This window comes from Heptranchias perlo, chromosome 5 (assembly GCF_035084215.1).
Source record: "Heptranchias perlo isolate sHepPer1 chromosome 5, sHepPer1.hap1, whole genome shotgun sequence".
Classification (NCBI taxonomy): Eukaryota; Metazoa; Chordata; class Chondrichthyes; order Hexanchiformes; family Hexanchidae; genus Heptranchias; species Heptranchias perlo.
The window spans coordinates 5,392,452-5,413,777 of NC_090329.1; the positions used below are offsets into that span (position 1 = coordinate 5,392,452).

A 21,326-nucleotide genomic window follows, 5' to 3' on the forward strand; every position below is an offset into this window, starting at 1 on the left:
TCAGGTTAGGTATACCTACACAGGGAGGGAGAAAGAGAAATAAAAACAATTGACCACTTTGTTTCATCTGCCTGTTCAAGTAGATCTTACGGCACTATTTAAAGAGCAGGCAGTTCAGTTGATGTCCTGGCCAATATTCCCCTCTTCAGCACAAACACATCAACTGGTCATTCATCTCATTGCTGTTTGTGGAATCTTGCTGTGCACAAAATAGCTGCCACTGCACTTCAAAGCAATTGCAATGTTTCTGAGGAAAGTGATAACACTATATAGAATCATAGAATGATACAGCACAGAAGGAGGTCATTCGGCCCATCGTGTCTGTGCCGCCTCTTTGAAAGAGCTATCCAATTAGTCCCATTCCCCTGCTCTTTCCCCATAGCCCTGTAAAATTTTTCCCTTGAAGTATTTATCCATTCCCTTGTGAAAGTTATTATTGAATCTGTTTCCACCGCCCTTTCAGGCAGTGCATTCCAGATCATTACAACTCGCTGCGTAATTTTTTTTTCATGTCGCCTCTGGTTCTTTTGCCGATCACCTTAAATCTGTGTCCTCTGGTTACCGACCCTTCTGCCACTGGAAACAGATTCTCCTTATTTACTCTCAAAACCATTCATGATTTTGAACACCTCTATCAAATCTCCTCTTAACCTCCTCTGTTTTAAGGAGAACAACCCCAGCTTCTCCCGTCTCTCCTCATCCCTGGTACCATTCTAGTAAATCTCCTCTGCACCCTCTCTAAGGCCTTGAATTCCTTCCTAAAGTGTGGTCCCCAGAATTGGACACAATACTCCAGCTGAGGCCTAACCAGTGATTCATAAAGGTTTAGCATAACTTCCTTGCTTTTGTACTCCATGCCTCTATTTATAAAGCGAAGAATCCCAAAAGGATATAAATGCAAGTTTTTCTTTCTTCTTTTATTGACAGTACCACCAGATTCCCTTCATTCAAAATGATGCTGCCAATTCCTTCCCCATCCAAAAAGACCACCACTTGCTCCCATCAGAATTGCCTTCAGTTATCTTCTGTGCTGATGCCATTTTCTTAACCTTGCTTTGAGCCCAGAATCTGACAGAATGTAAAATCACTGAACTATACAGAACTTGAGCTGTTTTAAAAAAGCTTTTTAAATCTTACTTGACTACAGTTTTGATGTTATTTGGTGAAAGTACTACAAAAAACAGGCAGAAAAGTAGGGTAATATTTAGCCTAATTGCAGTTAGTTGCACGTTGAATTAAATGTACTTTCATGCTACACTAAAGCAATACACCACATAACTTCCCTCCCGTCCGAGTTTCTTGCTGTCTCACACTGAATATGCAAGAGCTTCATTATATTCTATATATCAATTGCTTTCAATTCTTTCTTACAAGAGAACAAATAAGATCAAAACGGTATACTGGCTCAGAGGTAGCTCTCCCCACTCTGAGTCGGAAGGTTTAAGCCCTACTCCAGTGACTTGAGCACAGATCCTGCCACTTCAGTGCAGCACTGAAGGAGTGCTGCACTGTCAGAGGTGCCATTTCTCGGATGAGACATTAAACTGGGCAGGCCTCTTACGTGGATGTAAAAGATCCCATGGCACTATTTGACGAAGACCAAGGGAGTTTTCCTGGTGTTTTGGCCAAAATTTATCCCTCAACCAACATCACTAAAACAGATCATCTCATCATGTATCTCAACGTTGATTGTGGGAACTTACTGAGCACAAATTGGCGGCTGCGTTTCTCCACATTACAACAGTGATTACAATTCAAAAGTACATCATCGGCTGTGAAGTGCTTTGAAGACATCGTGAGGTCGTGAAAGGCGTTATAAAAATGCAAGTCCTTCTTTTATACGGGAGAGATCAGATGGGATCAACTATACTGAACCAGCAAATCTACCTGTCAGAGAGAGAGGAAAACCCAGCTTCAGTAAGGAGACATTTGCAGAGATGTGCCATCTGCTGCAAGAAGACCGATACCTAAACTCCACCAAACGCATAGCACTGCCTCTGGCAGTCAAGGTCTCCTCTGGCTTCAACCTTTCCAGCCTAACATAGCAACATCTATAGTATCGGCCAATTCCCTGCTTACAGACGAGTGACTGATGCATTATCGAACATGGCCTGTGCTTTCCTCTCCTTTCCCACTGATTAGTAACGAAAGCGAGACATGCCTGCTAAATTTCACCACGCTGCTGGACTTCCCAGGTACCGGGGAGTCAACTGATGGCACTCAGGCGGCCATATGGCAAGCAGGTTTCTGCTCCTGCTCTGGCACGACCACTTCATCCTCCACACCTGGGCACTGTATTAACTTCTTCTCAAGCTCCTTATCTACATTCTCCAGCATGCCTGTAGCTATGCTGGTGCTTATGAACATTAGTGAGAATGATACAGGGTGCTGTGAAGTGCTGGCTTTCTCAGGCCACTTGCAATGCTGACAGGCTATTTCTCCAGGCCGACAATAACATACAATGCTAGCTCAAAGAGATACCTACAAAAAGAGCTTACACTGTAATATACTGTGTGGTGTGTATGCCTGTGTGCTCGTGGGTGAGAAAGGGGTCAGGACAAAACAACAATAATTTGGGACTGCTTATTCATATAAAATTCTTAGAGGGCTTGACAGAGTAAATGTTGGGAGGCTGTTTCCCCTGGCTGGAGAGTCTAGAACTAGGGGTCGTAGTCTCAAGGTAAGGGGTCGGCCGTTTAGGACTGAGATGAGGAGAAATTTCTTCACTCAGAGGGATGTGAATCTTTAGAATTCTCCACCACAGAGGGCTGTGGATGCTCAGTCATTGAGTATATTCAAGATTGAGATCGATGGATATTTGGACTCTAAGGGACTCAAGTGATCTGGAGATAGGGCAGGAAAATAGAGTTGAGGTAGATGATCAGCCATGATCTGATTGAATGGCAGAGCAGGCTCGAGGGGCCCTATGGCCTACTCCTGCTCCTATTTCTTATGTTCTTATGTACTAACCCTCTTCTTTCACATTTGCAGCCAGATCCTCTGGGTGTTCCATTTATTGCCCATCCCTAACTGCCCTTGAGAAGGTGGTGGTGAGCCGCATTCTTGAACTGCTGCAGTCCATGTGGTGAAGGTTCTCCCACAGTGCTGTTAGGAAGGGAGTTCCAGGATTTTGAACCAGCGACGATGAAGGAACGGCGATATATTTCCAAGTCGGGATGGTGTGTGACTTGGAGGGGAATGTGCAGGTGGTGTTGTTCCCATGTGCCTGCTGCCCTTGTCCTTCTAGGTTTGTAGAACCTGTCGAAGAAGCCTTGGCGAGTTGCTGCAGTGCATCCTGTGGATGGTACACACTGCAGCCACAGTGCACCAGTGGTGAAGGGAGTGAATGTTTAGGGTGGTGGATGGGATGCCAATCAAGCGGGCTGTTTTGTCCTGGATGGTGTCGAGCTTCTTAAGTGTTGTTGGAGCTTCACTCATCCAGGCAAGTGGAGAGTATTCCATCACACTCCTGACTTGTGCCTTGTAGATGGTGGAAAGGCTTTGGGGAGTCAGGAGGTGAGTCACTCGCCACAGAATACCCAGCCTCTGACCTGCTCTTGTTGCCACAGTATTTATATGGCTGGTCCAGTTAAGTTTCTGGTCAATGGTGACCCCCAGGATGTTGATGGTGGGGGATTCGGCGATGGTAATGCCGTTGAATGTCAAGGGGAGGTGGTTAGACTCTCTCTTGTTGGAGATGGTCATTGCCTGGCACTTGTCTGGAGCGAATGTTACTTGCCACTTATCAGCCCAAGCCTGGATGTTGTCCAGGTCTTGCTGCATGCGGGCACGGACTGCTTCATTATCTGAGGGGTTGCGAATGGAACTGAACACTGTGCAATCATCAGCAAACATCCCCATTTCTGACCTTATGATGGAGGGAAGGTCTTTGATGAAGCAGCTGAAGATGGTTGGGCCTAGGACACTGCCCTGAGGAACTCCGGCAGTAATGCCCTGGGGCTGAGATGATTGGCCTCCAACAACCACTACCATCTTCCTTTGTGCTAGGTATGACTCCAGCCATTGGAGAGTTTTCCCCCTGATTCCCATTGACTTCAATTTTACTCGGGCTCCTTGGTGCCACACTCGGTCAAATGCTGCCTTGATGTCAAGTGCAGTCACTCTCACCTCACCTCTGGAATTCAGCTCTTTTGTCCATGTTTGGACCAAGGCTGTAATGAGGTCTGGAGCCGAATGGTCCTGGCGGAACTCAAACTGAGCATCGGTGAGCAGGTTATTGGTGAGTAAGTGTCACTTGATAGCACTGTCGACGACACCTTCCATCACTTTGCTGATGATTGAGAGTAGACTGATGGGGCGGTAATTGGCCAGATTGGATTTGTCCTGCTTTTTGTGGACAGGACATACCTGGGCAATTTTCCACATTGTCGGGTAGATGCCAGTGTTGTAGCTGTACTGGAACAGTTTGGCTAGAGGCGCGGCTAGTTTGGAGTACAAGTCTTCAGTACTACAGCCGGGATGTTGTCGGGGCCCATAGCCTTTGCTGTATCCAGTGCACTCAGCCGTTTCTTGATATCACGTGGAGTGAATCGAATTGGCTGAAGACTGGCTTCTGTGATGGTGGGGATATCGGGAGGAGGCCGAGATGGATCATCCACTCGGCACTTCTAGCTGAAGATGGTTGCAAACGCTTCAGCCTTGTCTTTTGCATTCACGTGCTGGACTCCGCCATCATTGAGGATGGGGATGTTTACAGAGCCTCCTCCTCCCATTAGTTGTTTAATTGTCCACCACCATTCACATCTGGCAGCTATATCCGTCAGGACTCGGCCAGCTCAGTCAGTAGTGGTGCTACTGAGCCACTCTTTGTGATGGACATTGAAGTCCCCCACCCAGAGTACATTCTGTGCCCTTGCTACCCTGAGTGCTTCCTCCAAATGGTGCTCAACATGGAGGAGGACTGATTCATCAGCTGAGGGAGGACGGTAGGTAGTAATCAGCAGGAGGTTTCTTTGCCCATTTTTGACCTGATGCCATGAGATTTTACGGAGTCCGGAGTCAATGTTGAGGATTCCCTGGGCCACTCCCTCCTGACTGTATATCACTGTACCGCCACCTCTGGTGGGTCTGTCCTGCCGGTGGGACAGGACATACCCAGGGATGGTGATGGAAGAGTCTGGGACATTGGCTGAAAGGTATGATTCTGTGAGTATGGCTTTGTCAGGCTGTTGCTTGACTAGTCTGTGGGACAGCTCTCCCAATTTTGGCACAAGTCCCCAGATGTTAGTGAGGAGGACTTTGCAGGGTCGACTGGGCTTGGTTTGCCGTTGTCATGTCCGGTGCCCAGTGGTCCGATGCCGGGTGGTCCGTCCGATTTTATACTTATCATGACTTTTTTTAGCGAGATTGTACAACTGAGTGGCTTGCTAGGCCATTTCAGAGGGCAATTAAGAATCAACCACATATAGGCCAGACCGGGTAAGGACGGCAGGTTTCCTTCCCTAAAGGTCATTAGTGAACCAGATGGGTTTTTATGACAATCCGGTAGTTTCATGGCTATCATTACTGATACTAGTTTTTTAATTCCAGATTTTATTTAATTAATAAATCTGGAATTAAACTGGAATCTACAGATTACATTAAATGACAAGCAATCAATACAGCCTAATCTGTCCGTGAATCTAGGTAGATCAGACTTAGCCTTCGCAGACTGCCTGAGGCAATGGACTTCCGATTATTGCCTCTTGAGAGCTCTCATCTTTGGGAAGAAGCATACCCTATCTTTAGACTATTCGGCTGTATTGTTCTGTACATAAGCATCGCTGGTCTTACCTCATGGGTCGTAAATCCTCCCACCGTGCTGTCGGCACGTTAGCAACTGAAGATAAGCTGTTTTATCTAACATAGTTAATGACCTCAAACTTCGTCGCTGTTGACAAGCTGTTTGTTCCTTTGAGAAAGGCTTTTCTTATCTGACTGCAGCCCCCCTATTCCGCCATGCATGGCCCCACTAATGTCGGTTTGGTATCAACCACATCTCTTGTTTTGGTGTAAGACACCTTCTGACGTTAATTTTATCCAGGGGGTGATTTTAGGAGGTAAATGCGGGTGCGTTGGGGGCGCGGGGGGCTCTGAAAATCACGCAAATCCCGTTTGGGGTTCGGAAACCGGCTCCAACCCGCAGACTTCCGATTTTCCCAGGGACCCACTGTGTGCGCGGGTGACCCGAGAACGGAAGTCCCCCCGGCAATTAAAGCCGGTGAGATGACAGTTAAAGAGTTAAATATACCTCATTGAGGAACTCAAGGCACTTTACCTGTGACAGAGTAAGGGATTAGAAAGATTTTTTAATTTACCTGGGAGGCTTGCCCACCGCTTCTGATTCACACCAGGGAGAAAAAAGCTAAATAAATTAAATAAAAAAAACATGCAATTAAGTGAAAACATTGAATGAACCTACCTTTGAAACCAGCTCCAATGTCCGATGTCTCCCGCTCCGATGTCCCCCTCCCGATGTCCCCCCGATCTCCCCCCCGATCTTCCCCCTCCCCCCCGTAGTCTTCCCCTCCCCCCACCCCCAGACTTCCCCTGTCCTCCCCCCACCCCGGTCCTCCCCTCTCCTCCCCCCGGTCCTCCCCTCTCCTCCCCCCGGTCCTCCCCTCTCCTCCCCCCGGTCTTCCCCTCTCCTCCCCTTGACCTTCCAGTCCAGTGCTGGATGATGTCTCGCTCTCTCTCTTTCCCACCCCCCTCACGCGTTGCAGCTCCTGATGGCAGCCAGCCTGTCAATCAGGCTAGCTGCAGGGCGTGAAACCTGGAGAGGACGTTAACCACCATCAAGAGTAGACGGGGTAATGTAGTAGATATCATATATTTGGTTTTTCAAAAGGCCTTCAATAAGGTACCACATTATAGACTCATGACTAAGGTCAGAGCATGTGGAGTTCAGGTAATTTAATTGAGGTGTATAAAATTTTGAGGGGCCTAGATAGAGTGGATAGGAAGGACCTATTTCCCTTAGCAGAGAGGTCAATAACCAGGGGCCATAGATTTAAAGTAATTGGTAGAAGGATTAGAGGGGAGCTGAGGAGAAATGTTTTCACCCAGAGGGTGGTGGGGGTCTGGAACTCACTGCCTGAAAGGGTGGTAGAGGCAGAAACCCTCAACTCATTTAAAAAGTACCTGGATGTGCACTTGAAGTGCTGTAACCTACAGGGCTACAGACCAAGAGCTGGAAAGTGGGATTAGGCTGGATAGCTCTTTTTCGGCCGGCACGGACACGATGGGCTGAAAGGCCTCCTTCTGTGCCATAACTTTCTATGATTCTTTTTACCAGGGAGACTAACAAGGTGGGCATGAGATTAGAAGAACAGATCAGAAAAGATATAAAGACTTAGAGAGGGTAAGCCCTCTGGTCCGGATGGATCATAAAGGTGCAAATTAAAAGAAGTTGGGGAGGAGATAGCAGAGGCACTATTACATTTATATAAAAAATATGTACAATAATTCATTAGAAAAGGGAATAGTGCCAGAGAGCTGGCGGACAGCTAATGTTATTCGTCTATTTAAAAGGGAGATAGAACAGACCAATTAGCTTAACGTCAGTGGTAGGAAAGATAATGGAATCTTTACTCAAAGATGTAACAGAAAAACATCTAGAGAATTAAAATATAATAAAGTGTAGTCAACGCGGATTTCAGAAGGGAAAGTCATGCTTGACCAACCTTATTGAATTCTTTGAAGAAGCAACAGAAAGAGTTGACAAGGGTAATGTAGTAGATGTAATATATTTGGTTTTTCAAAAAGCCTTTGATAAGGTACCACATTATAGACTCATGACTAAGGTCAGAGCATGTGGAGTCAGGAGACAGGTAGCAGAATGGATAGCAAGCTGGCTACAAAACAGAAAACAGAAAGTAGGGGTTAAGGGTAGCTACACAGACTGGCAAAAGGTGGGAAGTGGAGTTCCACAGGGATCAGTGCTGGGACCACTGTTGTTCACAATTTATATCAATGATTTGGACTTGGGAATTGGAAGTACAATTTCAAAATTTGTGGAGACACGGAATTGGGGGGTGTAGTTAATAAAAAGGATGCGTTAAAATGCAAGAGGACATCAATAAACTTACAGAATGGGTGTGTAATTGGCAAATGAATTTCAATATGGATAAGTTTGAGATGATGTATTTTGGTAGGAGGAATAAGGAGGCCACATATTGCTTGGATAATAAGGGTCTAAATGGGGTAGAGGAACAAAGGGATCTCAGGGTACAGAAACACAAATCACTAAAAGTAGCGACGCAGGTTAATAAGGTCATAAAAAGGCAAACCACACACTTAGGTTCATTTCTAGGGGGATAGAATTGAAAAGCAGAGAAGTTATGTTAAACTTGTATAGAACCTTGGTTAGACCACACTTGCACAGTTCTGGTCTTCATATAATAAAAAGGATATAGAAGCATTGGAGAAAGTGCAAAAAAAGATTCACAAGGATGATACCAGAACTGAGAGGATACACTTGTCAGGCAAGATTGAACTGGCTCGGGCTCTTTTCTCTAGAAAAGAGGTGGCTGAGGGGTGACCTGATTGAGGTCTTTAAGATATTGAAAGAATTTGATAGGGTAGATGTAGAGAAAATGTTTCCACTTGTGGGAGAGCCCAAAACAAGAGGTCATCAATATAAGATAGTCACTAATAAATCCAATAGAGAATTCAGGAGAAACTTCTTACCCAAACAGTGGTGAGAATGTGGAACGTGCTACCACAAGGAGTAGTTGAGGCAAATAGCACAGATGTATTTAAATGGAAGCTAGATAAACACAGAAAGTAGAAAGGAATTGAAGGGTGTGCTAATAGGGGTAGATGAGGTAGGGAGGGAGGAGTCTCCTGTGGAGCATAAACGCCGGCATAGACCAGATGGGCCGAATGGCCTGTTTTTGTGCTGTAGACTCAATGTAATACACAGGGATGCAAGAAGGTAAATTTTCTAATGCCCCACACTGCGCCTAGAGCCAGTGCATATCAGAAAATCACGTGCAGCGGGCTTGGGAGTTTCTAATCCACGCTGAAATCGTTCGCTAGCAGTGTGGGGCCTCAGGTTTTACCCTAGCACAAAAACATTTAATACCGGGTGCATTAACTTGGCCAACAGCTATTGATGCACATCAGTAATTTCAAGAGAGGAGAAACGTGAATAATTGAGGAGCTACCACAAACTCAAAATTACTAACCGATAATGTGGATTTAGTGCCTGAATACTTCGAATACCCAGCAGAAATATGCCATGTAAGGGTCCCGCCTCTTGACTACTGCTCATCCCCAATCCCTCCGCTCTTCAATCATCACACCCTGCACTCTGACATTCACCTTGCTAAAGTCTTTTCACCAGATCTTTGGACTCCACCACTAACTCCTGTTTGCTAATCTGTTCCCTGCTCCCACACACCCTCTCCTTTGTCAGTCCTTTTGTGACATTTCACTGCACTAAAGGCACTATACAGGTGCAAATTCTTCTTGTTATCTAGTCACATTTTATCATGCAAAAAGATGCCCAGCAGAAATAAACAAGGCTGCTAATGGGCATGCAGTGAGTACTCTCATTCAGAAATAAACAAGGCTGCTAATGGCATGCAGTGAGTACTCTCATTCAGAAATAAACAAGGCTGCTAATGGGCATGCAGTGAGTACTCTCATTCAGAAATAAACAAGGCTGCTATTGGGCATGCAGTGAGTACTCTCATTCAGAAATAAACAAGGCTGCTAATGGGCATGCAGTGAGTACTCTCATTCAGAAATAAACAAGGCTGCTAATGGCATGCAGTGAGTACTCTCATTCAGAAATAAACAAGGCTGCTATTGGGCATGCAGTGAGTACTCTCATTCAGAAATAAACAAGGCTGCTAATGGGCATGCAGTGAGTACTCTCATTCAGAAATAAACAAGGCTGCTAATGGCATGCAGTGAGTACTCTCATTCAGAAATAAACAAGGCTGCTATTGGGCATGCAGTGAGTACTCTCATTCAGAAATAAACAAGGCTGCTAATGGGCATGCAGTGAGTACTCTCATTCAGAAATAAACAAGGCTGCTATTGGGCATGCAGTGAGTACTCTCATTCAGAAATAAACAAGGCTGCTAATGGGCATGCAGTGAGTACTCTCATTCAGAAATAAACAAGGCTGCTAATGGGCATGCAGTGAGTACTCTCATTCACAAGGCTGCTAATGACATGCAGTGAGTACTCTCATTCAGAAATAAACAAGGCTGCTAATGGGCATGCAGTGAGTACTCTCATTCACAAGGCTGCTAATGGCATGCAGTGAGTACTCTCATTCAGAAAGTACTAATTTAATTCTGAAAAAGGTTAGCAAGAGGCAATTACAACAAAAATGGCCAACTGCTCTCAGACCTAGCATGGACAATTCTATCAAGCTCTTGAAGTCTGTAATAGATTATGTAAAATTCTGATTTTTCAGGTGATCGTGGAGACAAACTGCATAATTGGGAAATGTGCAGCATTTGAAAGAAAAAAATATTATTTTGGGTGTGACCACTCATCAGTTCCTAACATTTTCTGGTCTTATTTCAAAATTTCCACTGCAGTTCTTTTTATCTTTGTATCTCTACAATTGCGTAATTGGGGTGGGGTAATGTTCAAAGATCTTGCAACAGGAAATCTCCTTGCACCTTCTCCAAACAAAGCTTTAACAGTCTGATTAAACAATACCGGCTGAAACAAGTCTCTACCCTTTCAATGTAAAAAGACCTGTGGGTATATTATGCTGCGTGAGTGATGGCAAAGGAAAATTCTCCAGTAAAAAAAACATAATACACGGAGCAAACTATATACCCCAACATGTAAACTATAGCTTCAAATTTAACATTCTTCTACAGGAGTGATTTGTACATTGCTTTCAATTCCTTTGCCAGAGGACTGGAGGGTTGCAAATATTACACCCCTGTTCAAAAAAGGGGAGAGAGATAAACCAGGTAACTACAGGCCAGTCAGTCTAACGTCGATGGTGGGGAAACTTCTAGAGACAAAAATCTGAGACAAAATTAATTGTCCCTTGGAAGAACGTGGCTTAATAAATGACAGCCAGCACGGATTTGTTAAAGGCAAATCACGTTTGACTAACTTGATCGAGTTCTTTGATGAAATAACAGAGAGGGTTGACGAAGGCAGTGCTGTTGATGTTGTGTATATGTACTTTCAGAAGCCGTTTGTCAAAGTAGCACATAATTGACGTTAGCAAAATTGAAGTCCGTGGAATTAAAGGGCAATGGCCGCGTGGAAACTAAATTGTCCGAGAGACAGAAAGCAGACTAGTGAACGGTTCTTCTTCTGACTGGAGGGAAGTATACAGTGGTGTCCACCAGGGGTCTGCGTTCTTTTTGACCTGGACTTAGACATAGGGGCATAATTTCAAAGTTTCCGGATGACACAAAGCTCAGAAATGGAGTAAACAGTGAGGAGGAAAGTAGCAGATTTCAGGAGGACATAGACACACTGACGAAATGGGCAGACACATGGCAGATGAAATTTAATGCATAGAGGTGTGGTGTCATGCATTTTGGAAAGGAAAAATGAACATGCAGTATAAACTAAATGGTACTATTTTAAAGGGGGTGCAGGAACAGAGAGACCTGGGGGTGTATGTACACAAATCTTTGAAGATCGCAGGACAGATTGAGAAGGCTGTTAAAAACATACAGGATCCTTGGCTTTATAAACAAAGGCATAAATACAAAAGAAAGGAAGATATACTAAATGTTTATAAAACACTGGTTAGGCCTCAGCTGGAGTATTGTGTTCAATTTTGGGCACCGCACTTTAGGAAGGATGTCAAGGCCATAGTGAGGGTACAGAAAAGATTCACTAGAATGGTGCCAGGGATGAGGGATTTCAGTTATGTGGAGAGATTAAAGAAGCTGGGATATTCTCCTTAGAACAAAGAAGATTTAATAGAGGTGTTCGCAATTATGAGGGGTTTTGATAGAGCAGATAGGGAGAAACTGTTTCCACTGGCAGGAACCCTCACAACATTCAAGAAGCATTTGGATGAGCACTTGAAATGCCATAGCATACAAGGCTACGGACCAAATGCTGGAATATGGGATTAGAGTAGACAGGGCTGATGGCCGGCGCGGACACGATGGGCCGAAGGGCCTCTATCCGTGCTGTATGACTCTATGACTCTATGAGGGTCAGTAAAGAGGACACAGATTTAAGATAATTGGCAAAAAAGCCAGGAATGAGATGAGAATTTTTTTTTATAACTCAGCGAGTTATTAAGATCTGGAATGATGTGCCTGAAAGGATGGTAGAAGCAGATTCAATAGTAACTTTCAAAAGGGTATTGGATATATACTTAAAAATGAAAAAATTTGCAGGGTTATGGGGAAAGAGCAGGGGAGTGGGACTAATTGGATAGCTCTTTCAGAGAGCCAGCACAGGCACGATGGGCCGAATGGCCTAATTCTGTGCTGTAGGATTCTGATTCTATGATCTGTTTGACTCTTCCAATATGTCCATTGCAATGTTTGTTTTTAGGTAATCAACATCCCAGGTAGACATACTATCAACTCATAAATCTGCCATCTTCTTATGCATTGAGGCCATTATAGGAGATGATAGGGTTTTGAATATTTTGTCATACACAACCACAATATATGTAAAAAGGCTGTTTCTTTTCATTGTAGCTTTAACAAGTTTCACTTTGTGTTTCCATTCGACTTAGATAATGTAGTAAGTAGTATCTTCTTTTGAAATGATTGGTTGTCATTTCTAATTGTGTCTATCTATATGATGCGCAGTGATAAATTATTAACTCTGTAAGGCGTAAAAAAATACACTTTGAAACTAAGAGTATCAACAAAATTTGACTTTTTATTTTTCCAAAAAGCATCAAAAATCCATACATTCATACAGAAAATAAGATGTGACATCAATTGAAATGATCTGTGGATACCTTTACTGATGAATAGGTCTGAAAGATTACTTACTCTTTTCTGAATTACCCTGGAGCCTGACTGCAGAACATCAAAAGCAAAGGCACTGGGAACATATGGCAAGAAAATATTGTATGCCCAAATAATTGTCCATATACCTGGTCTCCCCAGGAGTTGAGGAGATGTCAGAAGTGAGTCCTACCAGGACTAATCTCTAGATATAGCAGCAGAAATATCGCCAGCTGCTTGTCCACTGCTGTAGTTTGAGGTGCAATACTTACAGAAACTTGTGGCTGATTATTGGTAACCAACATACTGACAGATTACATTGCATGTAGGTGACATCACAGATATATTTTGAAAGGTTTTGGATATACAAAATAAATGATGTGATGATGAGCAGAGAATTTTGCTTAAAATGGTGGTGCATACCCACTAACTACAGTTTTCATAAAATATTAGATTTTTAAAAAATACAAATTTACAATAAAGAAGCCCTTTGAGATGCAGTAAGGTGATGTGTTACTTCATTAAATGGCGTTCTGACAAGTCGCAGTCTTACACCTGAGGGAGGAAGAAAGTAATAGTTAGTCATTCAACAACAAATCAACAGTTTATTGAATTCCCGACAAGACAAGGACACAGAAAGCCATTCTCTTTATTATTTCCTCCCTTTCATCCCCTCTCCACTATAAAATCTTGCCATCCTGCAGTCTCCCAGATCCAAACACACTGGGGGAAATTTTAACGCCCCCCAGTCCCCGTGACAGGGGGGAGAAATCGGTAAAAATGTGAAACCCGACCCCAACCAGCCGTGAACGCGCCCACTTCCAGTTTTACCGCGGCAGGTTTGGGGGTGTCCCAGTAACCTGCTCTCGAGAGACGGGTCAGTGATTATAATATTTAAACGAGGCTCCGTTCCTCAGATTTTGACAGCCATTTCAATTTAACGGCCGTGGGCCGGGTTTCCCAGGGGTGGGAAAACCAGTCAGCTGAAGGGAGACGGGAGCTGCCAGATCCAGCAGGTAAATGTTCTTCCAGCACTGCTTGTGGGCCAGGAGGAGCAGGAGAGCTTCCTCCCTCGGCATTCCCCCCCCACCCCGACCTGCGATCACTTCCCCCCCCCCACCACGCGATCTCTCTCCCCCCCCACCACGCGATCTCTCCCCCCACCACGAGATCTCACTCCTCCCCACCATGAGATCTCTCTCTCCCCCACCACGAGATCTCTCTCCCCCACCATCACGAGATCTCTCTCCCCACCATCACGAGATCTCTCTCCCCACCACCACGTGATCTCTCTCCCCCACCACGTGATCTCTCTCCCCACCATCACGAGATCTCTCTCCCCACCACGAGATCTCTCTCCCCACCACGAGATCTCTCTCCCCACCACGAGATCTCTCTCCCCACCACGAGATCTCTCTCCCCACCACGAGATCTCTCTCCCCACCACCACGAGATCTCTCTCCCCCCCCACCACGAGATCTCTCTCCCCCCCCACGAGATCTCTCCCCCCCACGAGATCTCTCCCCACCACGAGATCTCTCTCCCCACCACGAGATCTCTCTCCCCACCACCACGTGATCTCTCTCCCCACCATCACGAGATCTCTCTCCCCACCACGAGATCTCTCTCCCTCACCACGAGATCTCTCTCCCCACCACGAGATCTCTCTCCCCCACCGAGATATCTCTCCCCCACCACGAGATCTCTCTCCCCCCACCACGTGATCTCTCTCCCCCCACCACGTGATCTCTCTCCCCCACCACGAGATCTCTCTCCCCCCACCACGTGATCTCTCTCCCCCACCACGAGATCTCTCTCCCCCAAGATCTCTCTCCCCCACCAAGATCTCTCTCCCTCACCACGTGATCTCTCTACCCAACACATGATCTTTCCCAACCACCATGTGATCTCTCTCCCCCACCACTTGATCTCGCCCCCCACCATGTGATCTCGCCCCCCACCACGCGATCACTCTCCCCCCACCACGAGATCTCTCTCCCCCACCACTTGATCGCGCCCCCCACCATGTGATCTCTCCCCACCACGATGTGATCTCTCCCACCACGTGATCTCTCTCCCCCCACGCGATCTCTCTCCCCCCGATCTCTCTCTCCCCCACCACATGATCTCTCCCCCCACACGCAAACTCTCTCCCTCCCCACAATCTCTCCCTTTGCCCCCCCCACGCGATCTCTCCCTTTGCCCCCCCCCACGCGATCTCTCCCTTTGCCCCCCCCCACGCGATCTCTGCCTGCCCGCCCCCCCCAACGCGATCTCTCCCTTTGCCCCCCCAACGCGATCTCTCCCTGCCCCCCCCCCACGCGATCTCTGCCTGCCCGCCCCCCCCAACGCGATCTCTGCCTGCCCGCCCCCCCCAACGCGATCTCTCCCTGCCCCCTGCCCCCCCCCCCTTTCGTCCTCACTGCTGCACTCCGAGCCCCCCCACCACCCATCATTCCCCCACCCATGGCTCTTCTCCGATTGCCGGTGATCATCTCCAGCTCCCTCCCTGCAAATCTCAGGGCCATTGTGTCCCAGATCATAGTGTGGGCATCTGCCAGTGTTGGTCACATTAGATACTGGAGGGGGAGAGACTAATATGAAAGCAGTTTGTGGTAACCTGTCATTCAACCCCTCTCTCTCTCCCCTTCCTGTTTGGGGAGGGGGAAATGGAAGGGTAAATTGCTGACCTGTGCTTTGCAACTTCCCTTGATGGTATAGTTGAGGCTGGGCACTCACCATGTGGTAAAGTAGTTAATGGAAAGGCACATTCCTGTACTCCATTACACAGCATATCGCAGCAACACTGCACTGAAGCATGACCTGCATAACTCATATCAATTGGATTTACCGTATGTTAAAAAGCTACACATGGCAATTAAAACTGCAACACTTTCATGATAAAAACAGAATCTCCAATGAAAAGCACTGACCTACACCAGCTAAAAATGAGTGAACTGCACTTCAAATATTTGTCATTTTGAAGTGCTCTGGTCATTTATTAACCAAGTCGCGATAGGAGCTATTGCGTTAGGGGAAAGAGATTTTGAGCTGTAAGAGGGATGGAACAATGTTATGGAGTAGACAGGGTACAAATGCTTCTATTGTGGGGACATTATTAATTCAGGTATGAAAAAGGCTCTGTATCAAAAAAGTCATTGTGAGCCCTGAGTGTACTACTCACTGTTTTCCCCCAAATATGCAATACCCCAAATAAGATAATTTACAAACCATATAGATGACAACCTGAGGCCAGGGCCAGTGATGGATCTACCTCCCTGCCTTCTTCGTAAAGGTCTCAGCAACACTGGCCAACTGGTCACACATTATCTGATTGGTTCTTCGAGACCCGCATAAAAACCAAAAAGCAAAACCTTGAATGCTAGGAATGTGGATTGTTTTTGTATATACACACACACAGGCGCGCGCGCACGCACACACACACACACACACACACACACACACACACACGCGCGCGCACGCACACACACACACACACACACACACACACACACACAGGCGCGCGCGCACGCACACACACACACACACACACACACACACAAAACTTCATTGTTGTTGAACTTTTCTTAGCATGTTCCCATTTCGGGGTATATACAGAAGAAAACATTTACAGGGACATCTGATCACCTTTTGCTGCTGAATTATACACAAATTGATAACAATTGATTCAATAGTTAGGGGAACAGACAGGTGTTTCTGCGGCTGCAGACTCGAGTCCAGATGGTATGTTGTCTCCCTGGTGCCAGGGTCCAGGATGTCACTGAGCGGCTGCAGAACATTCTGGAGGGGGAGGGTGAACAGCCAGAGGTCGTGGTCCATATCGGTACCAACGACATAGTTAGAAAGAGGGATGAGGTCCTGCAGGCAGATTTTAGGGAGCTGGGAAAGAGATTAATAAGCAGGACCTCAAAGGTAGTAATCTCCGGATTACTCCCGGTGCCAGGCGTTAGTGAGTATAGAAATAGGAGGATAGAGCAGATTAATGCGTGAGTGGAGAGATGTGCAGGAGGGAGGGCTTTAGGTTCCTGGGGCATTGGGACCAGTTCTGGGGGAGGTGGGACCTGTACAGGCCGGACAGGTTGCACCTCAACAGAACTAGGACCAATATCCTTGCGGGAAGGTTCACTAGTGCTGTGATTGGGGGGGTTTTAAACTAATTTGGAAGGGGGATGGGCACCAGGATGTAGCATTGGAAAGGAGAAATAAGGGGCAGAAAGGATCGGGAGAGAAGGATAGGACAGTATCAGGTTTGACTAGACTAAGAGAGAATATAAGACAGTCTAAGATAGGTTTACAGCGCATGTGTGTAAACACACAAAGCATGCTAAACAAGGTTGGTGAGCTGCAGGCGCAAATACTAGGTACTGGGACCGCAGTGGTCCTAGTACCTAGTATTTTTGATATGTATTAATGACTTGGACTTGGGTGTACAGGGCAGAATTTCAAAATTTGCAGATGACACAAAAGTGTAGTGAAGAGTAAGGAGGATAGTGATAGACTTCAAGAGGACCTAGACATGCTGGTGGGATGGGTGGACAAGTGGCAGATGAAATTTAACGCAGAAGTGCAAAGTGATACATTTTGGTAGGAACAATGAGGAGAGGCAATATAAACTGAAGGGTACAATTCTAAAGGGGGTGCCGGAACACAGAGATCTGGGGGTTTATGTGCACAAATCTTTGAAGGTGACAGGGCAGGTTGAGAAAGCGGTTAAAAAAGCATACGGGATCCTGGGCTTTATAAATAGAGGCATAGAGTACAAAAGTATGGAAGTTATGATGAACCTTTATAAAACACTGGTTTGGCCACAACTGGAGTATTGTGTCCAATTCTGGGCACTGCACTTTAGGAAGGATGGAAAGGCCTTAGAGAGGGTGCAGAAAAGATTTACTAGAATGGCTCCAGGGATGAGGATAGACTGGAGAAGCTGGGATTGTTCTCCTTAGAGCAAAGATGGTTGTGAGGAGATTTGATAGAGGTGTTCAAAATCATGAGGGGTCTAGACAGAGTGGATAGAGAGAAGCTGTTCCCATTGGCAGAAGGGTCAAGAACCAGAGGACACAGATTTAAGGTGATTGGCAAAAGAACCAAAGGCGACATGAGGAAAAACGTTTTTACATAGCGAGTGGTTCTGATCGGGATTGCGCTGCCTGAAAGGTTGGTGGAGGCAGATTCAATCGTGGCTTTCAAAAGGGAACTGGATAAGTATTTGAAGGAAAAAAAAATTTGCAGGGCTACGGGGAAAAGGCCGGGGGAATGGGACTAGCTGGATTCCTCTTACAGAGAGCCAGCACAGGCTCGATGGACCGAATGGCCTCCTTATGTGCTGTAACCATTCTATGTTTATACCTCTAATTTTCATAACCTTGAGATATTCCTGTCTGTGCTGTACAGTAATTCTGACACCAATTAGAAACCTGCACCTGAAATTTCTTTGGGGCTTTTCCCACTGTACTGCCTTAGCTTTGACGGAATTTTGGCACAGACACTCAGCTTACATGTAAATGAGGTTTCCGCTGAAGTTACAGCGTCGAAATGGGAGAGGTCTTAAGGAGACTCCTAACACTGGACTCACATTTACAACATGCTGTCAAGATTACTGTCTGTGGAAAAGCCATGGCCTGGAATTTTCTCGATGTGATTTACCCTTCTGTTGCACCTTTTTTAAAAAAGTGTTGCATCTGCTGGTGGTGTCTAGGAGTTTCCTGGGTCTGGTCATGTTGAAACTTAATATTACTTATTACTATACAATGCATTAACACCCAAACAAGTAGTACAAAGAGAAACTTTATTGAACCCCAACTTGTATACAAGTGGAAGAGTACCTCAAGACAATGGTTGAAGGTACATCTTCTTCGAGTCAGTGAAACAACTCATGTTTATACAGTTCAATAAGAACGCCCATCAGCTACAGAATATGGACGTACACATACATTCTTTATTGGCTCAGGTGGTTGGTCAATCAAGTAGTGAGCCTGCCCCCGAACGTCCAGAGCCACCTATTACTTTTGCACTTGGGCCTGAGCATTCCCTTCCTCCCCACATTTCTGTCCTGGTTATCAGTAGGGCTGAAGTCATTATATTCTTGTAGTCAGCAATACCCTTATCTGCTAGAGAGACCAGACTGAACTAAGCGCCTGCTCAGCTAACTTAATTATCAACATACCAAGGCTTAAACGTAATTACACAATTGTGCTTATCTGTGTGCTGTAGCTAACCTATTATGTGAGTTAATAAAGAGTTAATATGGTCAAGTATCCCTTCATGCACTTCCACATTAATATGGTCAGGTATCCCTTCATGCACTTCCACAGTTATTTGTATACCCATTGGTGTAAATCTGGTGTAAGCAGCTGAACGACCAGAAAACTTCTGTGCATATTTGAAAAGATACTTCAGCATCGGTCTAAGGGACAAACCAGTAAGACAGGAACAATGCTCGGCCCTTTCACTTCTTTCTTTAATAACTTCACTGCATGTCTTACCAATATTTATTATACTTGGGCAGAATTATGACCATTCAAGCACCAGAGGGCAGCAGGGCATGGCATTAAGCCAGAGAAGAACACATAACTTCACTCATTCAGATCTTCAAGCCCTCCTGGAGGGCACTGAAGACAGAACGAACAGACTCCTGGGTGTTGGTGCCACCAAATCACCCAGAATTATCACTCATGCTACCTGGAGGGAGATGGCATAGCACTCCCAACTCTCTCACCCCCCCCCCTCCCCCCAGGGCTGCACAATAGGATCCCAAGAGGTTCCACATCCTGAGCAGGTAACACATGGCACATGTAACCCTTTTGTTCCTGGCCCACCCTGAGCACCCTTCACCCTCTTAAAGCAACACTTGGACAACTAATCGTCACAGTGCTCTCTAGTGCTAGTGCGGCAGTATGGCCTATTCCTGCTCCTATTTCTTATGTTCTTATGTTCTTAGTTAAATGAGGCTCTAACTCGGTTTCTTGCACTATGGTTACACAGCTCCCTTCACAGCAATTATTTAGATGCACAACCCTAAAACCCCTTCCTCCACTTTAACAGCCTCATATACTCCCACATCTCTTACTTCACTTCTTCCATGCCACTTGGTATACACTGCCCAACTACTAGCCTTACCCTTATTCATTCTATTGTCTTGCGCACAATGGTAGGCCACCAGACAGGGCTTCCCTAACCTTTAACAGCTCACCCACTTCGAGGAGAAAGCCATGCAGCTCATGGGGAGGCACTCAGCTCTGGGAGATGGCAAGTCGGCAGCATCTTGCTGGCACCAAGTTATCAACTGAGCATCTGCACTGCCTCCCTGGCATTCCCTGCGAAGCACCACACTGCCACAACCTTCAACCCCGTCCCTATCTCCTCACTCATTCTTGGTGTCTACTCTCTCCTCCTGCACATCCATCGTAGCAAATGGCGATAAAGGAGGAGGAAAGTGATGGTGAAAAAGATAATGAGGGACCAAGCCACCCAGCGGCGACTGCTGCATGACACTGGCATCTCTCTGGACAGCAGTACGTGCCAGGCCTCCCGCCATCCCACTCTTGGCACTAAACCAGTGGAATGTGAGAGGCGACACCAAACAGGCAAGAGATGAATGCCACCTCAGTCCAATGAGCCTTTTGTAGAACATGAGCAGCTAACTACCTCCCGCGGTCCTGACCTCAGGTGGCACGTAGAAGAAGCACAAGAATAGGTTTAGAAAAAGTCACATGTAGGCACCCTGGGGAAAGACGGTGTGAGGAAAGAACGGGCTGATTGTGTGCAATTTGTAATTCACTGTCATAAAATCAAGTGTGCACTGGTGCTTTATTTCTGATGGAGATTACAGTCATAAAGGCACAGATGCACTTATGTGGAGCTGATGTCCTCATTGATGTGATGATGATTTGCACAGTCATATGGGTCAAAGAGGGCGGCTGTGTTGTCATATGGTGAGGATGGTTAAGGTTTGAGGGGCAAGGGGGAGGTAGAAGGAGGTAAGGCTGTGGTGTCATATGGTGAGGATGGTTAAGGTTTGAGGGGCAAGGAGGTAAGGCTGTGGTGTCAAAGATAGATAGTGTTCCACAGAAGAGAAGACTTCAGTAAGAATGTAAGAATTTAAGAAATAGGAGCAGGAGTAGGCCATTCGGCCCTTCAAGCCTGCTCTGCCATTCGATATGATCATGGCTGATCCTCTATCTCAATACCATATTCCCGCTCTCTCCCCATACTCCTTGATGCCTTTTGTGTCTCGAAATCTATCTAGCTCCTGAAGAAATTTCTCCTCATCTCAGTCCTAAATGTCCTACCCCGTATCCTGAGACTGTGACCCCCCGTTCTGGAACCCCCAGCCAGGGAAACATCTTTCCTGCATCCAGTCTGTCTAGCCCTGTCAGAATCATCCCT

The 21,326-nt window shown here is 46.0% G+C and overlaps 1 protein-coding gene across 13 annotated transcripts in view; it reads right to left on the minus strand.

Annotated features, from left to right (window-relative positions):
- Positions 1 to 12,826: 12,826 nt before the first annotated feature.
- mlip (muscular LMNA-interacting protein) overlaps positions 12,827 to 21,326 on the minus strand; it is a 228,939-nt gene continuing 220,439 nt past the window's right edge. For all 13 annotated transcript variants that reach the window (XM_067983974.1, XM_067983969.1, XM_067983967.1 and 10 more), the window contains one exon: positions 12,827 to 13,472. The gene's annotated coding sequence lies outside the window, so the exon portion shown is untranslated. The remainder of the gene's footprint in view (positions 13,473 to 21,326) is intronic.